The 24,507-nt window shown below is 39.2% G+C and overlaps 1 long non-coding RNA gene across 7 annotated transcripts in view; it reads right to left on the reverse strand.

Moving 5' to 3' along the window:
• Positions 1–24,507, reverse strand: part of LOC101058385 (uncharacterized) — a 527,851-nt gene that overhangs the window by 44,201 nt on the left and 459,143 nt on the right. For 5 of the 7 annotated variants that reach the window (XR_010150244.1, XR_010150248.1, XR_010150247.1 and 2 more), the window contains 4 exons: positions 22,020–22,175; positions 19,866–19,990; positions 12,985–13,240; positions 12,030–12,265 (listed from right to left, as the gene is read on the reverse strand). This is a non-coding gene — a long non-coding RNA (uncharacterized LOC101058385). The remainder of the gene's footprint in view (positions 1–12,029; positions 12,266–12,984; positions 13,241–19,865; positions 19,991–22,019; positions 22,176–24,507) is intronic. The other 2 variants (XR_010150245.1, XR_010150246.1) reach the window with 1 other exon arrangement.

Below are 24,507 nucleotides of genomic sequence, written 5' to 3' on the forward strand. Positions count from 1 at the left end.
GGTGAAGTGATGCCAGCAGAGGTAACAGTGCTCAGAGGGACCAGTAGTCCCCAGGAGGAGCAGGGGAATCCCCAGTGGATCTGATTTGTTCAAGAGCACATGTGAGATTATCAGTTGGCGTTACAATTTTGGAGTGGCAGTGAGAAGCAGTGAATTTGAGGTCACTCAATTTGCAGACCCCAAAGGGTGAAATGTTGAGAAACATGAGTTACACATGTATTTAACAACTCTTGTGTATTATCACAAATCCTATTTCACCTCTCATGCCCCCGAGGCTTTGGTGTCCAGTTCTCTGAAGACTTCATCAATCCTCAGCCACAAATCACCTGAGAGCAACTCACCTTGCTTCATACTATGAAGCTCCCTGATGTCACAGCATGGCAGGCCTGTGGCAACCCCTCAACACTTATGCATGATCCCAAACAGCTAGAGGATTAACACCTACGGTGTAACCCTTGACCAGCAGGAAATGGAAATTACTGTCTTTTTGTCCCCGCAGGCGAACGGTTCTAAAATGCATTTTATAAGCCTTCTGAAATAGTCCCACAGGTCAAGCACCTACTTGCTCCAGTGGTGACCAACTCAATGATGCATCCTTGGGTTGACTCTCCCTCCTTTCCAGTTCACTTTCCCCGCCCCTCACTCCTGCACCTCAGCATCACATTCCTGAATAAACCACTCACACATCTGTCTTATTTCAGACTCTGTTTGGGGGAATCCACAATAAAAATTTGTCATTTTGAGTTAAACATTGCTCTCACCTTGAAGACATATTTCCATACCTAGAGAGAGATTTCTGAAGTTCTCTCCCTTTTCCTATCATCTCCTTTGTGCTTTGTCTGACCTCCATGTTACAGAGCCCCATGATATTTAGAGCCAGTACTGCTAGGGAAGTAGTTCAGTTGTGTTTTAAATGGTTCAGCAACTTGTAACATCAATTGAGAACCAGAGGAATACACTTGGAGGCCAAGAAAAAAATGTTAGCTAATATGTACCATACAGTATGATTCCTTGGGTAAGGGAAAGTATGTGCAAGTGACAGAGGAAAATTGAAAGTTGTAGCCCTTTTTTTTGGACTTCAGATTTGGAATTAAAGTTTCTCTTCTCTTGAAAGACCTTCTTTTTGTGGATAATGAATCTGAAGACCAGAACAGTTGGCCAATTTGCCCTAGTTGAGAGTGGCAAATAAATGAAGAACTGAAGAATGTGTCTCTTTAACTAGTGCTCCTTTGTTGAGAAGATACAAAACAATTGAAGGGTATGGATGAAGCTATTGGCTTATTCATGTCTCTGTTGATCATAATGAGATTAATATATATAGGGCATTCACACAGAGAGGATATTGACTCGATGGCTTACAGATTATTAGAGTTAGAAATGTTACCTACGACTAAAGGAAGAATGTTTCAGGTGTGGATCTCTGATTTAAAAAATACACCACACTTGCCTCAGTGAAGCAAGTCAACTTAGGTGCTGATACAATGCCACTGCAGCTGTGCTGAGTTCACGAAATCAGATCCCACTCTCTTCACCTACCCCTACTGTATTCATCCTACTTTCTGTCTGCTCTGCCCTTCCCATTTGGTAACCTATTCATGAAACACCTGGTTCTGGGTCCTTCAGCATCACTCCATGTTTTACTGCTGGCATCACTTTTCTTGGCACAGAACCTCTTAGGGCTGCTATCCTAGGAGTAGGTGCTACTCAGGCTGGCTTAGTCCCAGGCTTCACTCACTTCTCGGCCCATGCCCAGGAGGACCGGAAAGAACAAACTCTCTGCACATCTCTACAGATGGCCACAGAGCCCCCATCTGAGCCTTGCTGATGGAGAAGAGCATGCTGCCTCACAAGGTAACTGTGTGGCTCTGTTCAAAAACCTTGTTTAGAAGTTATTGTTTCTTTTATTGCATTAGAATTTGTCTCACTGTAGCTTTTGTGCTGCTGTCCTGGTTCAGCCTTAGATAGCAGTGCAGCCTGGTCCATGTGAAAGCTCTTGCAATAGGCCTTTCTGCTAGTCAGGAGTTCTCAGACCCATCTCTACTCTTCACTTTTCTCAAGACTAATATCAGACTCCTGGGCTCTTCAAGGTTTCCTCATATGATAAAAGTTCTAAGCCCTCCATTGTCCTAGTCACTGTCCTCTCTGTTCCATCCCTGTCTGCCCTTCCAAGATGCTGCACCCGGAGATGAATTTGTCCTTCCTGGGGCAAGTCACCATGAGATGATTACTTTTGGATCATACTGAATTTGTGGGTTAAATAAACTCATAGGTCTTTATCTCATGCGCTAAATCCAAATTTGATCTCTTGCCATAAATCATTTTTTTGAATAGCTGAACAATAAGTAAATAATACACAAATGAATACTAATCAATATTTGAACATCCTCAGTATTTTCAGCCCTAGTTTGAGCCAGACATAGCTCATCTTGTATACTTCACTAAGGACACTTTATATGATCAAGCAATTAATATTATGATGTCATGTCTCACAAGCCCCACAGTGTCACTTCCAGTCTCTTCACCACAAAGAACGTTGAAGCCTTCCTATTTTTTTGAAAATCATATTTCTAGCTGCAGGATGGGATGTAAGAAAAGTTCAGATTAGGATTATTCTAGGCTCCTGACTATAACTAATATCCTGATTTTTTATGGAAAGGAATGAGGATCATTCCTTCAAATTAGATTTTTGTGATAAAAAGAAAAAAGTTGGTAATCTATTCAAAATTTTAACAAAAAGAACTGCATTTTCTTTGGAAAATAATAGTTGATTCCTTTTTGCTTTTTTTACTTATGAATTGGGGTGCAATAGAGTTTAATAAAAATGATGTGAAACACTCTTATAAGGCTAATTTATCACATTTGCTTCAAGGAATTGTCCTTTCTAACAAAATTGTGAAATGCAACTGAACAGTAGCATGATGAGGCCTCTACCAGGAGGAGGTACAGAACAAGGCAGGAGGTCAGTGGTTAAAGGACTCCTTGCTTATGCTCAAGAAATGTGGACCTTATTAGAGGTGACACAGTGAAATCAGTCACCTGATTTCGCAGGTGACTGTGGAGCAAGAATGCAAATCCACAATATTAGGATGAATGTGAGAGGAGAAGGGAAGGAGGCCATGAGGGAAAAAAGGACATCTAATTGGGTCTGAAAGGAAGGGTAGAATTTAAGTAAAGAACACTGTGTACATATGGGAATACCATGTACTTTCTCATGGAGAGAGGCCTTCTGAGAGTCCTGCATTGATCCCGCTTCTTTGACCATCCCTTGTTAGCCAGCAGGTCATTTGGCCTCACTAGTTGCCTCAGTGCTGAGTGATAGACTCAGCAGTCCCCAACCTCTTTGGCACCAGGGACTGGTTTTGTGGAGGATAATTTTTCCATGGATCAGGGAGGGGATGGTTTCGGGAGGATTTAAGTGCATTACATTTACTGCGCACTTTATTTCTAATATTATTACATTGTAATATATAATGAAATAATTATACAATTCACCATAATGTAGAATCAGTGGGTGCCCTGAGCTTGTTTTCCTGCAACTAGATGGTCCCATCTGGGGGTGATGGGAGACAGAGACAGTGACAGATCATCAGGCATTAGATTCTCATAAGGAATGCACAACCTAGATTCTTCACATGTGCAATTCACCATGAGGTTCACGCTCCTATGAGAATCTAATGCCTCCACTTAAACGACACAGGAGATGGAGCTCAGGTAGTAATGAGTGAAATGGGGAGCAGCTGTCAATACAGATGAAGCTTTGCTTGCTTGCTTGCCGCTCACCACCCGCTGTGCAGCCTGGTTCCTAACTGGTACTGGTCAGTGGCCTGTGGTTGGGAACTCCTGGTAGACTAACAACAGAACAAAGCCAAGTCTCAAGGAGAGACAGTTGTATAGATGCCTGCCTGCCCAGTCTCTGTTGTGGGGGCCAAATCACACAAGACCTGCATTTAATTCTTTATGGGCTTAGGCTGTGAATTAATGTAAAATCTCAAGAAACCAAGATGACAGGCCAGGGACTAAAGAGCAAAAGACCATAGTTATGGTGGGCGAGGAGACAAAGTCAATCCCACCGGGACAGATGGTGATGACCCTTATCAGTTCTATTCTGTCATCTCATAAAGGTAAAGACTTGTGTTCTTTTTCTTAGGACAGTCCAGATGGTATTGGCTGTGCTTAAAGAAAATTGAGACATGTGTGAGTGTGGCTGGAATTGACATTCATGAGGTCTTCCGTTTTTATTTGAAAGGGGCAGAGTAAGTATTTGTGAACATTGGATGGTGATGAAGAAAAAGAAATGGTGTCTAGTATCCTACCTGGCCTCATGGACCAAGACTAGAAGGATTAGAGGCAAAGTCGAAGGAAGCTGCCACCATAAAGGGTTCTGTGAATGCTGTTTGGCTGAAATGTGTGACAAAGCACTGGGAAGTGTTTCATTGCATTGGCTCAGGCCATAGCACGACCCTTAACCAACACCTTAAGGTGATGGTCCCCTTGGCATAAATATTGGTGTTAAAATCGAGGTTAACCTTAGTGATAGTATGGTTAAGATTCCCCTGCATGACTTTGGAAGTTGAAGACACTGATCAGGAGAACTAGAGCAGGAAAGAGAAAATATGACTGAGGCTAAGTGGTGACTTGGTATTGACTGATAGGTGAACACAGGAATGAATTTCAGCGAGAACCCCAATAACTGTGTGGGGAGTGGAGACTGTGTATGAGCAGGACAGAAAAAAAAGCAGAAGATTCGGGTAGTGCCCTGTCGTGTGTCTCTTTTACAGTCCTGAAATGAAGGACTTTCAGTGTTTTCATTGAGCACCAATCAATTCCCTCTTTACAAAAGACCATATTGGAACAGCATCAAGGTTTAGGGATATTAAAGCAATACAATGACACTGGAATGACCACTGAGAACCAGCGAACTTCTTCAGCCCTTATATCCTCAGGCACTCTGGAAGCCATGAATCTGGTTTTCTTGCTAAACTGTGTGTACTGCACAGAGTACAATGGTAAAGGAACAAAGATTGGCTCTAAAATCTCTTGTAAAGGGAAGGGTGGTCATCCCTTTGGATGGCAAATTGAGTTTCTGTAATGGGGTTTGCTCTGATGTTGCATTTCCACTCAGGCATCAAGACATTCTGTTGTTTAAAGCCCTAGATGGGTGATATTTCTTTCATGTGCAAGGCCTGAATGCTTCACTGAGCTCTCTTTTACCCACACACACTCATTTAAACCTTGGTCAAAATTATCCTTTAGCATCTGCATCTTCTGAGAAGGCGGAAGGGTCAATGGGGATAATCAGGAGAGATGAGGTGCACTTTCAGAAGTTGGAGCTGAGAAGGTGATGGAAGTATCTGTAAAGTCGTTGAACAGCTGCACGAACTATAGGGGAAGCATTTCTGGAGGCAAAAGGGGAATAGCCCTTTCCTCTTAAACCAAAGCGGAGCACAGCTCCAAAGGCACTTAGATGGAGAGTTCATCGGAATGTGAGCTCTAAGAGTGGCTGAGAATCTGACAAAAACAGCCATCTGCCAACTCAAAATTAAAACTCCTCTGTTTAGCACCCAGTAGAGAAAGTCAACCAGATTGACTTCGCAAACAAACGACCTTAAAAGCATCACCTAAGAAAGTGTGTCAGGATCCACAGACATCCAGAGCATTCTCTATGGTTCATTACTTACATTATTCTTGTCTATTTACACATAATGTTTAGATGTAAAATCCTTACAATGAAAAGGGTGTATATGCTTTAAAAAAGGCACAACAGAGAAGAGTTGAGCAGGTGGTGTGCTGGCTCACAGATGGCCTTGAAAAAGAAAGAGAGTAATCCTAAGAATTAGAATGAGTTGGTGGTAGTTAAATAGAAAAGAACACAGCAAACTGCGTCCCAGAGGCCTGCCAGTAGTTGAACTGTTTGTTTTGACCAACAACAGACAAGTGTGTGTGCTTTCTAATATAAAGTTCTGCCATAGTCCAGGCCAGAGGTAATAAGCAATGGAATAAGGCAGTAGGAACAAAAAGTAAAAGGCAGTGAGATGCAAAACCAACTTGGTCTAGGAACCAGACCTTATCCATTTCAGAATCCATGGTGCCTCGATGGCACCTGGCACAGAGTAGAGGCTCTGTATGAAATTTTCTATGGCAATGGGCTCTAGAGACTTTGGGGAAATGCTAATGTGGAAAAACATGTTTTCATTCTTTATAGGTGGGAGCCTCTATTTTTCCTGCTTGCTTGCATATGGTAATGAAGAATAATAATAGGAACTGAAATTCGCTCATTTGAGTTTCTCCCTACAGAGTAGGTAGATTCCCAACAGGGTACCTAGTATATGTTTGCTAAATTAATGAATGAATACGTGAATGAATAGATAGGTGAATCAATGAACACATTAAAGAATGAATCAGTGACTCAATGAATGAATCCATCATTCAGTCAATGAATCTTATTCACCTTCTTCTAGATAGGCTTATATCTAATGGAGTGAAACAGCCCTGGACTTGGAATAAGAACCAGGGTTTATGCTTAATGTATTCCTTGCACAAATATTTACTGAGCACTTGAGCTGTACGCTAGGCTCTCTGCTACTACCATGACGTGAAAGAATGCTAGAGCTATAGTGCAAAGAAGACAAACTTCCTCTTTTGTGAAGAAGAGGGAAGACACATAATAAATAATAATAATAATAAATATTAGTCCAGATAGCCCAAGGGTATGCAGAATTGGATAGGTAGGTAGGGATTCTTTTATAGAGGGAGGTCAGGAAAGGACTCTCTGAAAGTGACATTGGAACGGAAATCTGCACAACGAGGAGGAGCAAAATAAAAGCCTGGGGTAAGAGCACTCTAGGCAGAAGGTACAGGAAGCGCAAAGGTCCTGAGGCAAGAATTGGCCCAAATTGCCAAGGTAGAGAAACAAGAATGTGCCACTCTACCTGGGACAGGCAAGGAAGGGGAGTGGGGTGCCATATAAGGTCAAAGCAGTAGGTGGGACTTCCTTATTTTACCTGATTATGAATTGGGACAATAAGAACAATAGCTCATAGCTGTTGAGAGTTTACAATATGCCAAGCATAATTGGACTGTCTTACTTAATCATCACAACAACCCAACAAGACAGGCAGGGTGATATTCAAAGTATTTCACCGCTGGCATGTCACAGGCACCAACCAATCAGATAATGCCAGCCTCAACTATCCTCTAGCCATATAAGTATAGACAGGCTTGATCTCGGGTACCACTATTTCTCCCACTTAACTGGGTTAGAAAGCTGAGTTTAGAGATGGGGTCAACACCTCAGAATTATACAGCTGTCCATTTTACCACAAACTATATGTTGAAAACGGCAAGTAACCTACCTCTTATAAATGCTGCTTAGGCAGCTCAGGGAATTCTTTATGTAATGTGAAAATAAGTGAGGTGGGGATTTACTATCCATACTATAGAAGAAAGGGCACTATGCCAGGAGTATGAAATCATAGAACTACTCCCAGTACGAGACTTTGAGGAAATTGCTTTACCTCTCTGGTTGTCAGAAAACTTCTAGCCATGGGCAGTAAGTGCGGGTGCTACTGGCACCTTGTGGGTAGAAGCCAGGGATGTGGCTAAACATCCCACAGTGCACCGGACAAGCAGCACTACAAAGAATCATCAGCACTGGGTTGAGAAATCCTGCTATCGATCCCAGAGAGGTAACAGACATTGTGAGGTATGACGTTAGGGAGTGGTGGGGACTACAGCAAACTTCAGAGTATGCACAGTACACTTGCTTTCTAAAGGCATTTCGTATAAAAAATAATTTGTAAACTCTGTGGACTGAAGAGAACACATCTTCAGGCCAATTTCAGTCTTTTATGGCCTTAACCAGATTATGTTGCCCATAATTTTCTTTAAACAAACAGATGAGGATAAAAGTCTCTTAGTCATGCAGGCATGTGTTTGTGTGTTTGGGAGGGGAGGAGGGTGTAAACATATATACATGCACACACATATATGCTCTTATACACAAACACATTGGCAAGAAGATTTGATTTTAAAGTGTTTTCAGAAAGTGAGGCCCTCATCCCCCTTAGAATCCAGTCCAGGTTTTTTCAATTCTGTAACTTTTCCCTCCTTCAGTTATACCAGCCCCCTTCCTCTTGTTCTGACTTTGGCAAAGATGAAGCCCAGCTGCTCTACTCCACCCATAAGAGGAGCTTCTGGTTTTAGTTTTGGTCCCTTCCTGTTGCCTAAAGCCCCTGGGAAGGAGGCACCCTCACTCACGTTACTCCTTTAGCCTGTAGAGACAGATAGGCTAGAAGAGACAGGTCGGCCCCACGTTTACGATGTGTCCACAGAATTATTTATGGTTTGTTTATCCACTCAATGTGGAGCAATTGTGGCCTCTGACTTTCAGCTCCAGGGTGCATTAACAGATTTGGGGGTAAATTGGCAGTGTCAAGCTGCACAGTTGTACTGGGCTTTTCAGCCTCTCCCCATAAAGCAAATACAGCAATAATCCCAGACACTCAGGCACAGTGGCATTTCTAGAGAGACACCAATGACCCCATTAGTCGAGAAGCTGTGGGAAAGCCTGAAACAGGTGAGAAAGCAATGAAATTAGGAAAATGAAGTTCTCTGATCATCAGGCTCAGTGGATGGGTGCAAGTGTGGCAGACATGGTACAAAAGATGTGGACCATGAATTGGCACCATGATTTCAAGGTACTAGAAAACCAAAGTTTGGTGGGGCACCAAGGCAAAGTTTCTAAGGTCCTGTGGGCATCAGTGCATACTTCTGGAGGGTCAGTTCTGCATCAAGGAGATACATTTCTGCAATGATATAGGCATTTGAAAACCCTTGTACACTACAAACAACAGGATTGATGGAAAAGTAGGATAGGAGATTCTATCCAAAGCCTACCTAGGGACCAGAGCACAAACAAAAGCAATCACTGGAAGCTCAGTGTCACTGGACATTAAAAATACACAATGACAGTTGGTGGACATGTTGGCAGCCCTTCATTCAGAGCAGGTCTGATGGGTGCTGGGCAGTGCTGATGATAATGGAGATCTGAGCTGTTGGGTCTGCTCTTAAGGTGGCCAAAGAGCCACTGCAATTTGCCAGCAAGCGTCTGGGGTGAACTTCTTGAGGAAGAAGGCCTGAGTGCAGTGAAAACTTTTTAATTTTCTTAAAATATAGCTTAAAAGATCCTTGTACAAATACAGCAACCACAATGGGGACTTTTCTTCCTTCTTCCCACTGTTCCATGTTATACTGATATTATTCACCCATATGTCAATGGTATACATTAATTCACATTACAGAAATGCTAGCAGTAGCAGAAGAAAGAGTCCATATGAGACAAGTGTATGGCCTGAGGCCCTGGGAACTAAAGCCCGAGTGCCTACAAGATATGCTCATAAGTTTCTAGGGCCCTGAGTGGTTGGTTTCCAACAAAGAGCCTGGATTTGACTTTGAGGCTGACAGGTAGAAGTTAAGCATGCAAAGCCTTAAGTAAGTAGTCTGTGCAGTGACCCAAAAGCTCAAAGGAATGGTGGGGTAGTGATATGGACAGGAGGCAGGGAAAGACTGGGAGGAAGAGGGCGGGGTCCTTAACAAGGGCTCCACTCTCAAGCCTAGACCTGTGGGTCTAAATGACAACATACCTTCCTGTTTTCCTACCCAAATGTTGTCTTTTCCAAAACCACCCTGGCCCACTGTGCCCCCTACCCTGTACGCACAAAAAGTCCAAGCTCCACTGGCAGAGGAACAGAGTGGCATGACAGAGAAGGAGAGAAAAGAAGAAGCATCTGAACGTCGAGAGAAGTTCAGCCAGGGACAGTTGGAGAGGAGTTCAGCTGGGGATGGTTGAACTCCAGGGAAAGATTACCTTCCCACTCCATCCCCTTTCCAGCTCCCTATCCTGCTGAAGCCACTCCCATCACTCAGTAAAATCCTCTGCATACACCACCCTTCAATCCTTTCATGTGACCTGATTCTTCCTGGGCACAGGACAAGAAAAGAATTCAAGATGCACTGGGTGCAGGAACCCAGAAAGGCTGTCACACTGACTCTTCAGTGAGTTGTTTAACACTGAAGCCACCCAGGAATGGCAAAGCTAAAAGAAAGAGCCTTGTTTGTAACATATGCTTTCTGGGGCTCCAGAGGTCTCAGGCAAACCCTAGATGCTACCACAGGCTGGTATGGGGTTTGTTTATGCCAAATGCCCAAAGGTACTCACCCCAGCTGCTGCACCCACTCACGTGTGTACTCCTGCTCCCACAAGGGGTTGGAGGGTGGCAGCCGAGTAAACGAGCCACACCCTTGTCACAAGTCCCACTGAGGGGTCAAGGAACTCTCCCGTCTCAGCAGGGGATCAGAGATTCTGGGAGATACTGAAGAAAATGGAGCTCACTTTCCAGACATTAAGGTTTTAATGACACTTTTAGACATGAGAAAGCAGGAAGGACTTGGTGGGCAAGAAAGTCAAAACAGAGATTCGACCAAGATCCGTCTTTTTTCTGGTGCTGACAGATTGAAGGAGAAGGTAGAGGAAATGATAGCTGGATGATTTTTATGGAATCAACATTATTTAAATGCTTTCATTAAATTATTGTCAAGGAGGTATGGCTGTAATTGTGTATCACCTCCAAGAGAAGAGATAGATAGTTATAAAGACCACCAAAAGAATTTCCACACACTAGGATTCAAAGGACTAGCAAAAGCATACAAAATCAATAGCTAGCAAGTCAAAGACAAGAAGGGAAGAAACCCACCAAGAGTAACATGGACCTCCACTATGACTGATATTTCTGTCTGTTTTTCATGGCTCAGGCTTCTCCTCTGGCTTTTACTTGAACTTGTTCTAGATCATCAAATGATACCAACAGGACTAGAAGAGATATTGCACCTCCACAAAACAATTTATTCCCTGAAAATATTGGCTAGAGTAATCATAAGATCCTGAATCTCGATGGGACCTCAGTAGATGACACAGTCTAAGTCTCTGCCTCTGTGCTATATCCCCAAAGGAATTAGCCAGTAACCACAAAACGGAAGTGAAACAGGAAACCTTGAGTATTTCACATAGCATAATTGATATAGGGGGCTTAACCACACACACAAAAATGCACAAGTCAACAAGTAAAAATTATACACTGTGACAAGTTATAAATGATTGTTCACAACCAATAATTCTACTTTTAAGTATTAATTAACAAATCTTTAGATCTGAAATATTTTTTAAGAGAAACCCTCAGGAATCCAGCAATCTAATTTAAGTACTTATTTAACACCTCTATTTGCAAACATCATACTAGATGCTCTGCAGGCCCGAAGGAGAATCCTTAGACTCCTTGTTCCCTATAATTTATCAGAGGCACATGGACCCAGGGTTTATGGAGTCTTCAGCTTATGGAGTCTTATGAGGGCCCTCTCAAGGAAATTAATACAAAATTACACATAGAAAATTGCTAGGTCGTATCCCAGAGCACTGGAAGAAACAGCTGTAAGTGAATGCTCTGAAGCTTAAATTCATTCACTTCCTGATAAATCTATGCCTGTTGTTTAGAATATGTTTCTTCAGGTGTTAAGGGCTTGAGAAAACAACCCAGGTCCAGACCCTTTCTTCTTCCATGCCTCGCAATTCATAGCATGACGTGGATCTAGCTTCGTCCTTACCCACCTCCCAAGACAGGAGTCTCCCTCTGTTATCAGGAACATTAGGTCGGCATCCTGGTGGGATGGGTTTGAAGAGGTGAGGGCTAGTTTTACTTTTTCCATTCATCCATCTAGCCACACACAACCACACAAAATTCATTTACACTGTGGTATGAGTCAAGCACTGTGTTGTGTTGTAGGAAAATGGACACATCCATGTATTAGTTATCCATTGCAGTGTAACAAATTACCCCAGTCTAGCGACTTCAAAACAACTCACACTTATACTATCTGACAGTTACTGTGTGTTAGGAGTTCCAGCACGGTTTACCTGGATCCTCTGCTCAGGCTCCAACCAGGCTGCAAACAAGGTTTTGGCCAGGCGGCTTTCTCACCTGAAGACTGGACTAGGGAAGAATCCACTTCCAAGCTCATTCAAGTTGTTGGTTGAATTCATGTCCTCGAGTCTGCATGAGTGAGGTCCCAGCTCTTACTGACTTTAATCCTCAGGTCCTAGAGGCGGCTCCCACTTTCCTGCCACTTGGCACTATCCACAGGGGCTTAACCAGGTGACTGTTTGCTTCTTCAAGGCCATCAGGAGAATTTCTCTCCTGGTTTGCTAAGATAGAGCCTTATATAATAAAACATAATCACAAGAGTGACATTTCAGCACCTTTACATAACTACATAACTTTACATAACATAAACCAACCTAATCAAGGGAGTGTCATTCCAACAACTTTGCCACACTGCGTTGGTTGCAAGTAAGTCACAAACCCACACTCAACGGGATTACACAAGAGTGGATTATTGGGGTCTCCTTAAAGCATGTCCTCCACTATCTACTTTGAAACTTCTTTACAAAGCTTTCATTTTGATGATTTGTTTCAGATGACTGAAGCCCACTCTCATTAAAACTATTTGGAAACTGCTGTCTAGTGACATTATATTAAAGCCAATCTATTTAATTTAAACAAGAAAGAGCAGTGCTCCCACTTGGTAGGAGATGAGACTCCTTACAGCCTCAGCTATCAATAACATGGCTTATGCTATTTCTTTATGTACATATCTATATATGTCCAGTGCATGCCAAATAAGGTCTGTAAGCGTTGAAACATAATAATAAAATGAACTCAGGTACCCTCATTCCAATTTAAGAGCTAAACCATTATGAACTCCATTCTATCTACCTATGTATTTCTTCTTATGCCATTCCCCTACCTCCCAGAGGTAACCAACCATTCAGTTGCTATAATTCATTTGCCTTTTTGATAATTTTGTGACACACATATTTAACAATAAAAGAGTGGTGTGCTATTGCTAACTTCTGAACTATAATGCATCACATACCGCAAAGTGTTCTGAGGTTAGCTTTTTCCACACAACATTATTTTTTGAGATTGAGCTCTGCTGCTTCTCCTAGCTGTAGATCACTCATTTCCACTCGCACAATTCCACTGTGCAAAGATGACACAAATAAGTAGACGTTTTTATCAATGGGCATTTCAGTTCTTTTCATTTTTCACTGCCATGAATACTGCTGCCGTGAACATTGTTATGCAGCTCCTAGTACTCATATGCAAGTATTTTTTTCTGGGGTATGCACCTAAAAGTAAAATCACTGAGTCTTAGGGTATGCAAATATTCAACTTTACAAGGAATGACAAATTGTTTTCCAAAGCAAACTCTTATCAGCAACTTATGAGTTCCTTTAACCTATTTTCTCCTCAACCAGACTTCTTCATATGGCCAATTTAGAAGCTATAAAAGGGTATTTTATTTTTATCTTACTTTGTATTTTTTGAATATTAGTAAGTCTAAACATTTTATGTGCTTATTTTCCATTTGTATTTTCTCTTCTGTGAGATGCTGGTTTATTTCTCTGTTGTTTACATTTTCCTTCATATATTTGTAGAAGTTCTTCATATATTCAATGGTTAAACTTTTGTTAATTCTCATATCAATAAAATAGCTTCTTATAATACATGGCTGGCTTTTCACTTTCTTTATATCTTTTAATAAAGAGACATTTTATTTTTATTATAGCGAAGTGTATCAATCATTTCTTTTCTGGTTAACCTTTCTGTGTCTTATTTAAGAAATTCTTACTTTGGGAGACTGAGGCGGGAGGATTGTTTGAGCCCAGGAGTTAGAGGCTGCAATGAGCTATCATTGCACCACTGCACTTCAGTCTGGGTGACAGATTGAGATCCTGTCTCTTACCAAAAAAAAAAAAAAAAGGAAAGAAAATGTTTCTTTCATATCTCAAGGATAGGAAAAATAAAGATATTTTATGTTTTCAATTTTTTTAACTGAAAAACAATCTAAATGAATAAAGAACCTAAATATCATAAGGATGCAATTTTTCCTCAAGGAGATTTACACATTTAGTATAATTCTCATAGAAGAGTCCTAAATGATTTTTTAAAAACTTATCAAGTTTATTCTAAAATTTGTTTGGAAGAACAAAATGCCAGGAATAGCCAAGACACTCCCCAAATAAAAGCATACAGTAATTGAACTTGCCCTACCATATATCCTTATGTATATTTATATATAATTAAAATCATACATAGCTATGTCCATATATAAGTATATAATGTATATTTGTATACATATATGCGTGTATATATAATTTATACCTAACTCCATGTATTTATGTAAGTAAATATTATATACATAAATTATATACACTTAAAATATACTTATAAAATTATATAAGGATATTCTCATAACATGATTATATATATACACATAAGTGTATATATAAGATATGTACATGTATAATTATATTTAAACCCATGAAATATGTGTTAATCTTATCAAATGCTTTTTGGCCTCTATTGAGATGGTTATATATAATTTTCTGATGTTCAGTTCATGTGATGAATTAGATTTCTAAATTTCTAGTGTGAAACTACTTTTGTTTTCTGAAGTAAACTTAATTTTATTATACTATACCATAGTTTATATACCATTCACTTTATTTTGTTAATGTTTTGTGTAGACAATTTTATATGAATGTTTGCATGATTGATCTATAATTTTTTCTTTTTCTTCTGTCTGGTCTGATTTTGGAATCAAGATTATAGAGTGAATTAAGGCAAATTTTCTCTTTTATAATCCCTACAAGAGACCATTTTCTTGGAAGTTTTGAAATGCTGGAACTGATACTCAGTACACATAAGCCTACCTGTACCCACTGTTTAAAATTTACATCTGTTCAGATTAGGTAGGGTGCACACTGTACTCATTGAGGATTATTTTAAATTATGCCTTGCAAAACTTGCTTAGAAAGTAACTTGGGCTTGTGTTTTCTTCCCAGAATTATTGTTAGCAATGGATTGCATTTTAAAAATTTTTATAGAAATGTTCAGGCTTTCTATTTCTTCTTGAGTCCATTGTAATAAATTTTTTTGAGGATTTTTTTCATTACATCTAAGTTTCCAAATGTATTGCCACAAACTTTTTCATGTTCTTATCTATTTTTTATACCTCTGCTATGTCTCTAGTTATGTTCCTTTTTCATTTCTAATATTTTTATTTCTGCCATCTCTTTCATTCTCAATCTTGGCAGAAGTTGTTTCTCTGAAAACATTAATAGAAGAGAAGTTGTACTTTGTTGGTTTATTTATTTGTGTGATTAAATTTTCTTTCATAAATTTTACTCTTACATTTATTATTTTCTTTCTTCTACTACCGGAGATTTATTCTGTTTTATTTGATAATGACTTGTTTTGGATTCTTACTTCTTTATATTTCAGTTACTTAAGTGGCTAAAACTTTATACCTTTTTTCCTAATATAACTTTCCTAAGGTAACTTTATACCTTTTTTCCTAATATAATTATATTAAGCTATAATTTTTCTTCTTAGCACTGTTTTCACTAGATGCTAAAAGTTGTATATGTAGTATTTTCATTCTACATTATCTCCATCTTCTCTTTTCAGAAATTCTATTGGATGTATTTTAGATATTGTCATTATGTCTTGATATTCTTTAACATACTTCCCTGCTTTCTTATGATTTAATCGTAAGAATTTTTTAAATGCTATTATTACTCTTTTTTGACTCATGTTATTTAGAAGTTTTAAAATTAATAAATATATGTATATATTTTAATTTATTTTTTTGTTAATCATTTCTATCTTTTTTTTTTTTTTTTTTGAGACAGGATCTCCCTCTGTTGCCCAGGCTGGAGGACAGTGGCACAATCTTGGCTCACTGCAACCTCCACCTCCTGGGCTCAAGCGATTCTCCTGCCTCAGCCTACCAAGTAGCTGGGATTACAGGCACCTGCCACCATGTCCAGCTAATTTTTTTTTGTATTTTTAGTAGAGATGGGGTTTCACCATGTTTGCCAGGCTGGTCTTGAACTCCTGACCTCACTGCTCACCTCGGCCTCCCAAAGTGCTGGGATTACAGGTGTGAGCCACCATGCCCAGCCCCAATCATTTCTATCTTAATTGCACTTGGATCCGAGAAGATGAACTATAGATATCTACGTGTTAAACATTTGTTGAGACTTCTTAATATGGCCTGCAATATGGTCCATTTTCATAAATTTTTCACATGTGCTTCAAATGAATGTTTATTATTACTTTTTAGATACAATTTTCTTTAATGTCTATTAAATCAACCTTGTTTTAATATTCTATACTTCTTGTTATGATAACCATCATAAAAAATACAGAGACTTTCATTACTAGAGTTTCAAAAATGTACAATATACTATTTACAAGAAAAGAAACACATCAGAAACCTAAGGATGTGAAATGTCTGAAAATAAAAGAAGGAAAAATGAAATAATGGAAAAAGACATGGCAGAAAAACTAATAACCAAAAGAAAACTCTGGTATACATTGAAAATACAAGTAATTATTTATTAATATTATTTTACTTCTTGACCAATTAATAATTGAGATATATGAAGTATCTCATGATGACACATTTGTATCAATTTTATTTATTTTAAGCACAGTTTATTAAATATAAGATCATAATTATTAAATCTTCTTATGGAATTAATCCTTTTATTGTTATGTAGTAACTCTTTCTATTGCTAATAATTACTTTTATTTTGGATATATACCAAAATTTTATTGTGGTTATTAGTTTTTCTGCTATGTCTTTTTCCATTACATCATTTTTCACTCTTTGATTTTCACACATTTCATGTCCTTATGTTTCTGATGAGTTTCTTGTAAAGAGTATCATTGTACATTTTTAAAGCTCTAGTATTGAAAGTCTCTGTCTTATTTATTTATTTATTTTGCAGAGACAGGGTCTTGTTCTGTCACCCAGGCTGGAGTGCAGTGGTACAATTACAGCTCACTGCAGCCTTGATCTCTCAGGCTCAGGCAATACTCCCATCTCAGCCTCCCAAGTAGCTGGGACCACAGGTGCCCACTACCATGCCTGGATAATATTTTTTATTGTTTTTGTAGTGACAGGATCTCCCTATGCTGCCGAGGCTGCTCTCGAATTCCTGGGCTCAGGTGATTCCCCCACCTTGGCCTCCCAAAGTACACAGGTGTGTGACTCACTGCGCCTGGCCATCTCTGTCTTTTAAATGATGGATTTAGTCCAGCCACATTGGCAAGATTGCTGACATACTATATTTGGAATTGTTTCTACCGTCTTCTTTTTACTTCTCATTTGTTTCCTTTTTTATACCTTTGTTTTTTCCCCAGTCTTTTTTTTAGATTGAATATTAGTCTTAGCTATGTCGTCTGTTTTTCCAATTTTACCTTTATATTTATAACTTAATATTTTTAAAGCAGATACCTTTAACATGTACCATGCCCGGTTAGCTTTAAAATGCTTATTTATACTTTAGATACCCTTGTGAACAAAGTAAGGGTCTTTGAATATTTTAACTTCCATAACCCCTTCCTGACTTATATGCTTGATATTCACTATTTTGGATATGTCCTTTTAAAACCCCACACATCAGTAATTATTACCATTGTATATGTATTTATATGTTACATATATACTATATATATAATTTAATTCAGACAAGGTTTATTAATATCAATGATTTTCATCCTAGATTGCACTTACCTGGAAAGCTTTTAAAAAATATTGATGTTTGAGATCCACCCAGGCTGTTTAAATCAGAATCATACTCAGGTGATTGTATCTAATAGGCAGGAATGATTCGCAATCAACTGTTTAAATACCTCTACATCTTTGCCAATTTCTTTGTTCACTATTTCTTTTTGCTTCTCAGATATTCCTTCTGAAAAATATTTTTCTGTTTCCTGCAATACCTCTTTCATAAGTTTTTAAATGAAGTTCTATTGTGGCAAATTCTGCTTCTGCTTGTATAAAATGCATTTATTGCGCCCTAATTTCTGAAAGACAGTATTGATGGGGACACTATTTTTGGTTGACAATTTTTTTTTCTGTCTTAGCTCTTTGGAGATATTTTTGTGCTGAGTATTGTTTTCCATTGTTGCTGTGAGAAGTCTTCTGACGTCTAAATTTCCCACATTTTTAGTTTAGTTTAGTGTCTTCTCTCTGGCTGATTTTATCTTGGAGTTCTAGATTTTCAATACAATGTATCTCATTTATGTATGCTTTAAATTTGTCTTTCTTGTGTTTCCTTTGTCTATCAATGTTGTTTGCTGATTGTATTAGTCAGGGTTCTCCAGAGGGACAGAACTAATAAGATATCAGATGGAGATAATTGAATCATGGGAGCAGTTTCCCTAATCCTGTTCTCCTGACAGTGAGCTAGTTCTCATAAGAACTGATGGTTTTATAAGGGGTTTCCCCCTTCACTGGGCACTCATTCTTCTCCTTTCTGCTGCCATGTGAAGAAGGACATATTTGCTTCACCTTTCATCATGATTCTAAGTTTCCTGAGGCCTCCGCAGCCATGCTGATCCATGAGTCAATTAAGCCTCTTTCCTTTATAAATTATGCAGTCTTGCGTATGTCTTTATAGCAGCGTGAGAACAGACTAATACACTAATCAGTTCTGGAAAATTCTTAGTTATTATCTCTTCAAAGACTGAATCTCTTCCATTCTCTCCATCTTCTCCTTTCAGAAATTATATTGAATGTATATTATATATTCTCATTATGTCTTCATATTCCTTAACACACTTGCCTGCTTTCCTTGTCTCTTTGTGTTGCATTGTGGGTAATTTATTCATACATATCTTTCAGATAAATAATAATCTCTTCATCTGTGTCTAAAATACACTGAGTGTTTAACTTTGACCATTGCAGTTTTTATTTTTATTTGGATGTTTTTCAAATCTGCCTGGCCATCATATAGTCTCTTTGTGTTTTTTTGTTTTGTTTTGTTTTGTTTGAGAGGTCCAAATGAAGTAAACTGGATTTTTGCATGAGATATGGAAGTGTAATTTGGCTCTGCATTGGAACCTGTTTCTAGAGTCTCCTTTTAAGTACTTTAGATGTTTTCTGATTATTTTCACCACCCCACAGTTTTTACATATCTCAAACAAAAAGAAAGGCATGACAATCTGTGAATTATGATGAGCATTAACAATAATCCCTTGGCAAAAATAAAATTCCAGAGTTTATCCTATCCATCTTGTGCTTTGATACAGAGTAGGTGTTATTAGTCAAGTGTTACCAGACAAGTATTACCAGACAAGTGTTATGTACTCCTGATGTCATTTATCCACAAAATTGTCCTTTAATTTGCCTATAATTGCCCTTGGGCAAGCCTAAACCCCAGGACAGATTGAGTGCCCACAGCTTTTCACCCTGACCAATTAGGCACATTTACATGACTGCCCTACTCTGCAGCTCAGATCTTGTCCAGAAGCCCAAGAGAAACATTACTCAGCGTCAATCAGTAACAGGATCATGGTTCCAGAGGTTTAACTGACAAGTGATTTTTGCTGATTGAACAAAATATTTTTCCATAACAACACCATGTTGACTCTATTACTAAGCAAATCTCCCACTCTGGATTTTTGAGTATCATTAGAATACGGGAATGTGGGTGTGCTGCTGGTGATAGGAATGGAAAAAGGAATTATTTTCTCCATGTTCTACCTTTTTCCTCAGCCCTTTAAAATATTACTGTACTGATGTGGCTCTCACCTGACTAAATCTCCCTTTTCTAGAGATGACGCATCCTCACTGTGTTGGACATAGGAGGCAAGTCCATACAATGACACCCACAGGTGATCACTGAGTGCCCCCTGACCAGGCTGTACTTTTCACCTAATGAGCAATCACCATACCTTATTTTTCTTTCTGATCCCATATAGCAGCTCTTCCAGGCATACAAACTAGTACAGTTGATTGAAGGTTCACTCGGTGCAAAAGCACTCTTCATATACTATCTCAGTTAATGCTTACAAGACTCCTGTGAAATAGATAATATTAGTATTTCCATCCTATAGATGCAGCACTTGAGCATCGAAAAGGTTAAAATACTTGCCCAGGGTCACATGACTAGAAAGTTGCAGAACCAGACTTGCCAAAGACAGCTGCTGCCTTGTTTCATATCACCTAGCTTTACAGTAACACAACTCTATTATTTAAGATAATGATGTTAGTGTAGAGTGAGAATAAATAAGTAGTGGTCAAGTCTGGAAATAAAATAGAAAGGCAGATGAATACATTTACTAGGGAATTTTCTTTTGATGTATAGTTGTGACTTGTTTCGTCTTCCTTTGTGTATTGAAGATAAAAGTGTCAATTTTGTATTACTTAGAGCAGAGTTTCTCAACCCCAACACTATTGACATTTTGGATCAGACAATTCCTTGTTGTCTAGGGATGGGCTGTGCATTGTAGGATATTGAGCAATATCTCTGGCTCTCCACACTAGATGCCAGTAGCATTTCACCAACCCCAGCTGTGGCATCAAAAATATCTCCAGACATTGCCAAATGTCCCCTGAGGGGACAAAATCATTACCACATTGAGAATCACTAATCTAGGGGATCTCTGAGAGCAAACAAAATAATTGCTCTGCCTTGAAAATTAGACACTGCTGGCACTCAGTTGGGTGGCCCAAGTGAGAGACCCCAGGGAGCCTTCTTTAGTTGGAATGAGAGATTGTTCTGAACCAGAGCTGAGTCAGGACCCGGTGTGCCCATGCCCTCTTCTTAGTAAGAAAAGGAAGATGTAGGAACTTACTTAGGGCACAGCCAGAGATCACTGGTTTGTTTTCCAGATTCAACTTCAGGGAACTTAAAATAAGTGTTCTGGAACAAATGCTTAGTGATGTAGAAGGAGGAAATAACACCTCTCATTTACTGGAATATCAGATCACTTACATCACTTAATTCTTAAGATAATCCAAGAAGTCAGGTAGAATTTATCATTTCCATTTTACAGAATCAAAAAGGAATGCCTAAGAAGTTGAAAGACTAGCTCACGGTTAGAAAGTGAGGTAACTGGAAGAAGGACATTGCTCTTTTTTTGAGATGGAGTCTCACTCTGTCACCCAGGCTGGAGTGCAGTGGTGCAATCTCAGCTCACTGCAACCTCCACCTCCCAGGTTCAAGTGATTCTCCTGTCTCAGCCTCCCAAGTAGCTCAGACTACAGGCATGTGCCACCACGTCTGGCTAATTTATATATATATTTTTAGTAGAGATGGGATTTTGCCATGTTGTCCAGGCTGGTCTCCAACTCCTTTCTATCTGACTTAAATGTTTATGCTCTTTCCAATCCATCCCAGGATTTTAGAGAGAATCTTCTAGAGATTACATGGAAACATTAATAGAAAACCTTCCTTTCATTCACTCTAGGCAGATGCTATGCTATCCACCAAGGATACAAACATAAAATCTAATCCCAGCCTTAAAGAGCTCAGATTAGTGAAAGAAAAAGACATACATAAAATATTTATAATACAGCATGCTAAACACAGTGATAAGGACATCCATGTAGACGGTACTATGGGAACATAGAAGAGGGAAACCCAATGCAGCCTTAGGAAAGTGATGGGGAGGGTTCTCAGGGAAGGCTTCATGGAAGAGGTGGTATGGGAACAGAGTTCAAAGATGTCAGGATTTGTCCTAGGAAATGACAAAAAATCTCACAATTTCCCACTGAAAATCAACTGCTACAAATTGCAGTTTAGATATGACAACAGAAAAGTACACCAAACATTTTCATTAAAAGGAAAGACAGTATGTTGAGGGGAGAGACCCCAGCCTTCTTTGCTGGCACAAGGTGTATCATTTCTCAGTGGGTGCTGAGCAGGAAGACTGACTGCCATTTGTATTAGTCAAGGTTCTCCATAGAAACAGAACAAAAGGAGGGATGGGAAAAGGTAGGGAGAGAGGGATTTTAAGGAAATCCTCATGCAACTGTGCCAGTTGGAAGTCTGAAATCTGTAGAATAAGTCAGCAGGCTGAACATGCAGGCAAGAGTTACATTACCTTCTTGACTCCGAATTCCACAGGGCAGGCCAGCAGGCAGGAAACTCAAGCAGAATTTCTACATTGCAGGCTTGAGGTAAAATTTTCTTCTTCCAGAAACCTCACTCTTTGTTCTTCAGGCCTTCAAAGGATTGGATGAGACTTACCCACATTAACCTGCATAATTTGAGTAAAGGAATCTGCTTTAGTCAAAGTCTACTGATTTAAATGTTAATCACACCCACAAATACATTCATAGCCACATCTACAGTGGGGTTTGACCAAACAACTAGGCATCATAACCTAACCAGGTTGACACATAAAATTAACCATGACACCATTGTTGTTCACTCATTAATCTCTCCCAGAAAGAAATATAATTTTCTATCTGGAAACCTATTAGAACTGGGAAGTTAAAATCTCTACAGCCCAATGTGCTACAGGCTTCAGATCCCCTGGGAAAGTTGCGGCCTGGGGTGGGGAAGGAAACATATCAGCTAACATTCAGTTGAATATTTTAATACCACTCTTAGAGTCATAAATCCCAATATGCCTTAGCCCTAAAGCAGATCCCTGAAAGAGACAGAGTAATTCTTAAGGTTTTGGTAATTCAAAATCCATTTTAAATATACAAAAGGAGCTCTTTAATGGGCCCCAAGGTGAATCTTTTCATAAAATAATAAATTAAGTGGGGTTTTTTCCAGTTTGAGGAAACACTCATGTATTTCTAACATCCTACACTAAAATGCCTTGACTTGAATAGCTGTGTGTGTGCATGGACATGCATTTATTCATTTCTGTTTTTTCTTAACAGACAAAGAGATGGAATAATTTTATTCAGGTCTGATACACCAGTGTATGCCTGAGCATGTATATGTATATATAACCAGTAACATCTCAGTTATTGGCATGACGGGAAACATTTCTTTCCATGAACATAATTTGTTGGTTATATCAAGACGATCATTCCCACATTTAAATAGTGAAATTGTCCAGGAAAGAAGACTCCATGGTACACAACAGATTCTTAACCAGAAATCTTTAATTTAATAACCAGTTAATTTGTTGCAGAATCCACATGCTTTGACAAGGAGTCCATACAAATAAACCTCTGACAAATCTAAGCTGAATTAATCAGCAGGAAGAAAAAAAATGCTTTCCTGTAAACTTCGCCCTGATGAAAAAGAGAGGGTGTCAGAAGTCCATGACAAAACCCAGGCACATCCAAAATAAGTTTGATTATAAAAGCAAGAACTCCTTTCTGGTTTTGTACGATGACTGGGGGAGGGCTGGCAAGAACATGATAAATTATTCAGGTTTAAGAGACAGTGATAAAAATGTAAATGCAATCCTGTCACAGAATCTTTGCACCAGCTGAATAAATTCAAACTAGAAGCTGAATCAGCATCTCGCCTCTGATTAAAACCAATTGAAAGCACAAAGACAGGAAGAAGAAAACCTCGTAAGTTCTTTGGAAATAGCAGATAAAGTGATCAAGCATAACTGCAACATTAAGATGAAACAGTTTTACTAATATTGACCCCAGGCTAAGGGGCCCTGCCAGCTCTCTTCAAATGGTAGCACTTGTAATCAAAGAACTAGGTCTTATTTAAGCTCAAAAGTGATTATTACTTCATTAATTATGGTCATGTCCCTATTCTTTCATTGTGACCACATTTCGTCTTTTCCCAAAAGCAGTCCATTAGCCTCATTTCATCTTTAATGGGTAATATGTTCCTTTCTGAGCATGCTTTCTGTGTGCATAGATTCAAGCTGCTGAACAACAGCTCTACATCCCAAGCCGGTGCCCAACATTGGCCCTATACTTGCTTGACACTATGGTCAGAGAGCACAACAAAATAAAAAAAAAAGTTTTTTTCATATCTATTCGAGACAGATCAAGAGATAACATACGAACATGAGCAAATGTATTTTTCTTCTACAGCTCAGGGATTAAAAGCTGGGGCTCGGTATTCAGGCTCCCTGGGTTCAAAGACAGGCATGCACCTCACAAGAAGTCAGGGGCTGGGCAGCCTTTCTTATCTCTAACACAGGGATAACAACAGGGTTTGTGGCAAGGATTTAATTAATGGAAAGAGCCTGGGATGTGTCTGGCACATAATAAGTGCTCAATAAATGTTAGTTCTTATTAACATTGTGTTTACATTAAACATATGCCACTGTCACCGGTAGAGGGTTGTGGCTTCAAGTTGTCCAGGTTCTTGGCATTTTAAACAAAGAACTGGACAAAATGCCCAGCAAAGCAAAGAAAGAATGAAGCAACAAAAGAACGAAAGCAGGGATTTATCGAAAACGAAAGTACACTCCACAGTGTGGAAGCGGACCCATGCAGTAGCTCAAGGGCCCGGACACAGAAATCTTCTTGGGTCCAAATACCCCCTAGAAGTTTCCCATTGGCCACTTCATGCTCACCTCAAGTAAATGAAGCGGTAGCCGGCAATCACTCTGATTGGCTGCAGAAAGCAGCCAACCAGAGACTGAAATGAAG

This window comes from Pan troglodytes, chromosome 13 (assembly GCF_028858775.2).
Source record: "Pan troglodytes isolate AG18354 chromosome 13, NHGRI_mPanTro3-v2.0_pri, whole genome shotgun sequence".
Classification (NCBI taxonomy): Eukaryota; Metazoa; Chordata; class Mammalia; order Primates; family Hominidae; genus Pan; species Pan troglodytes.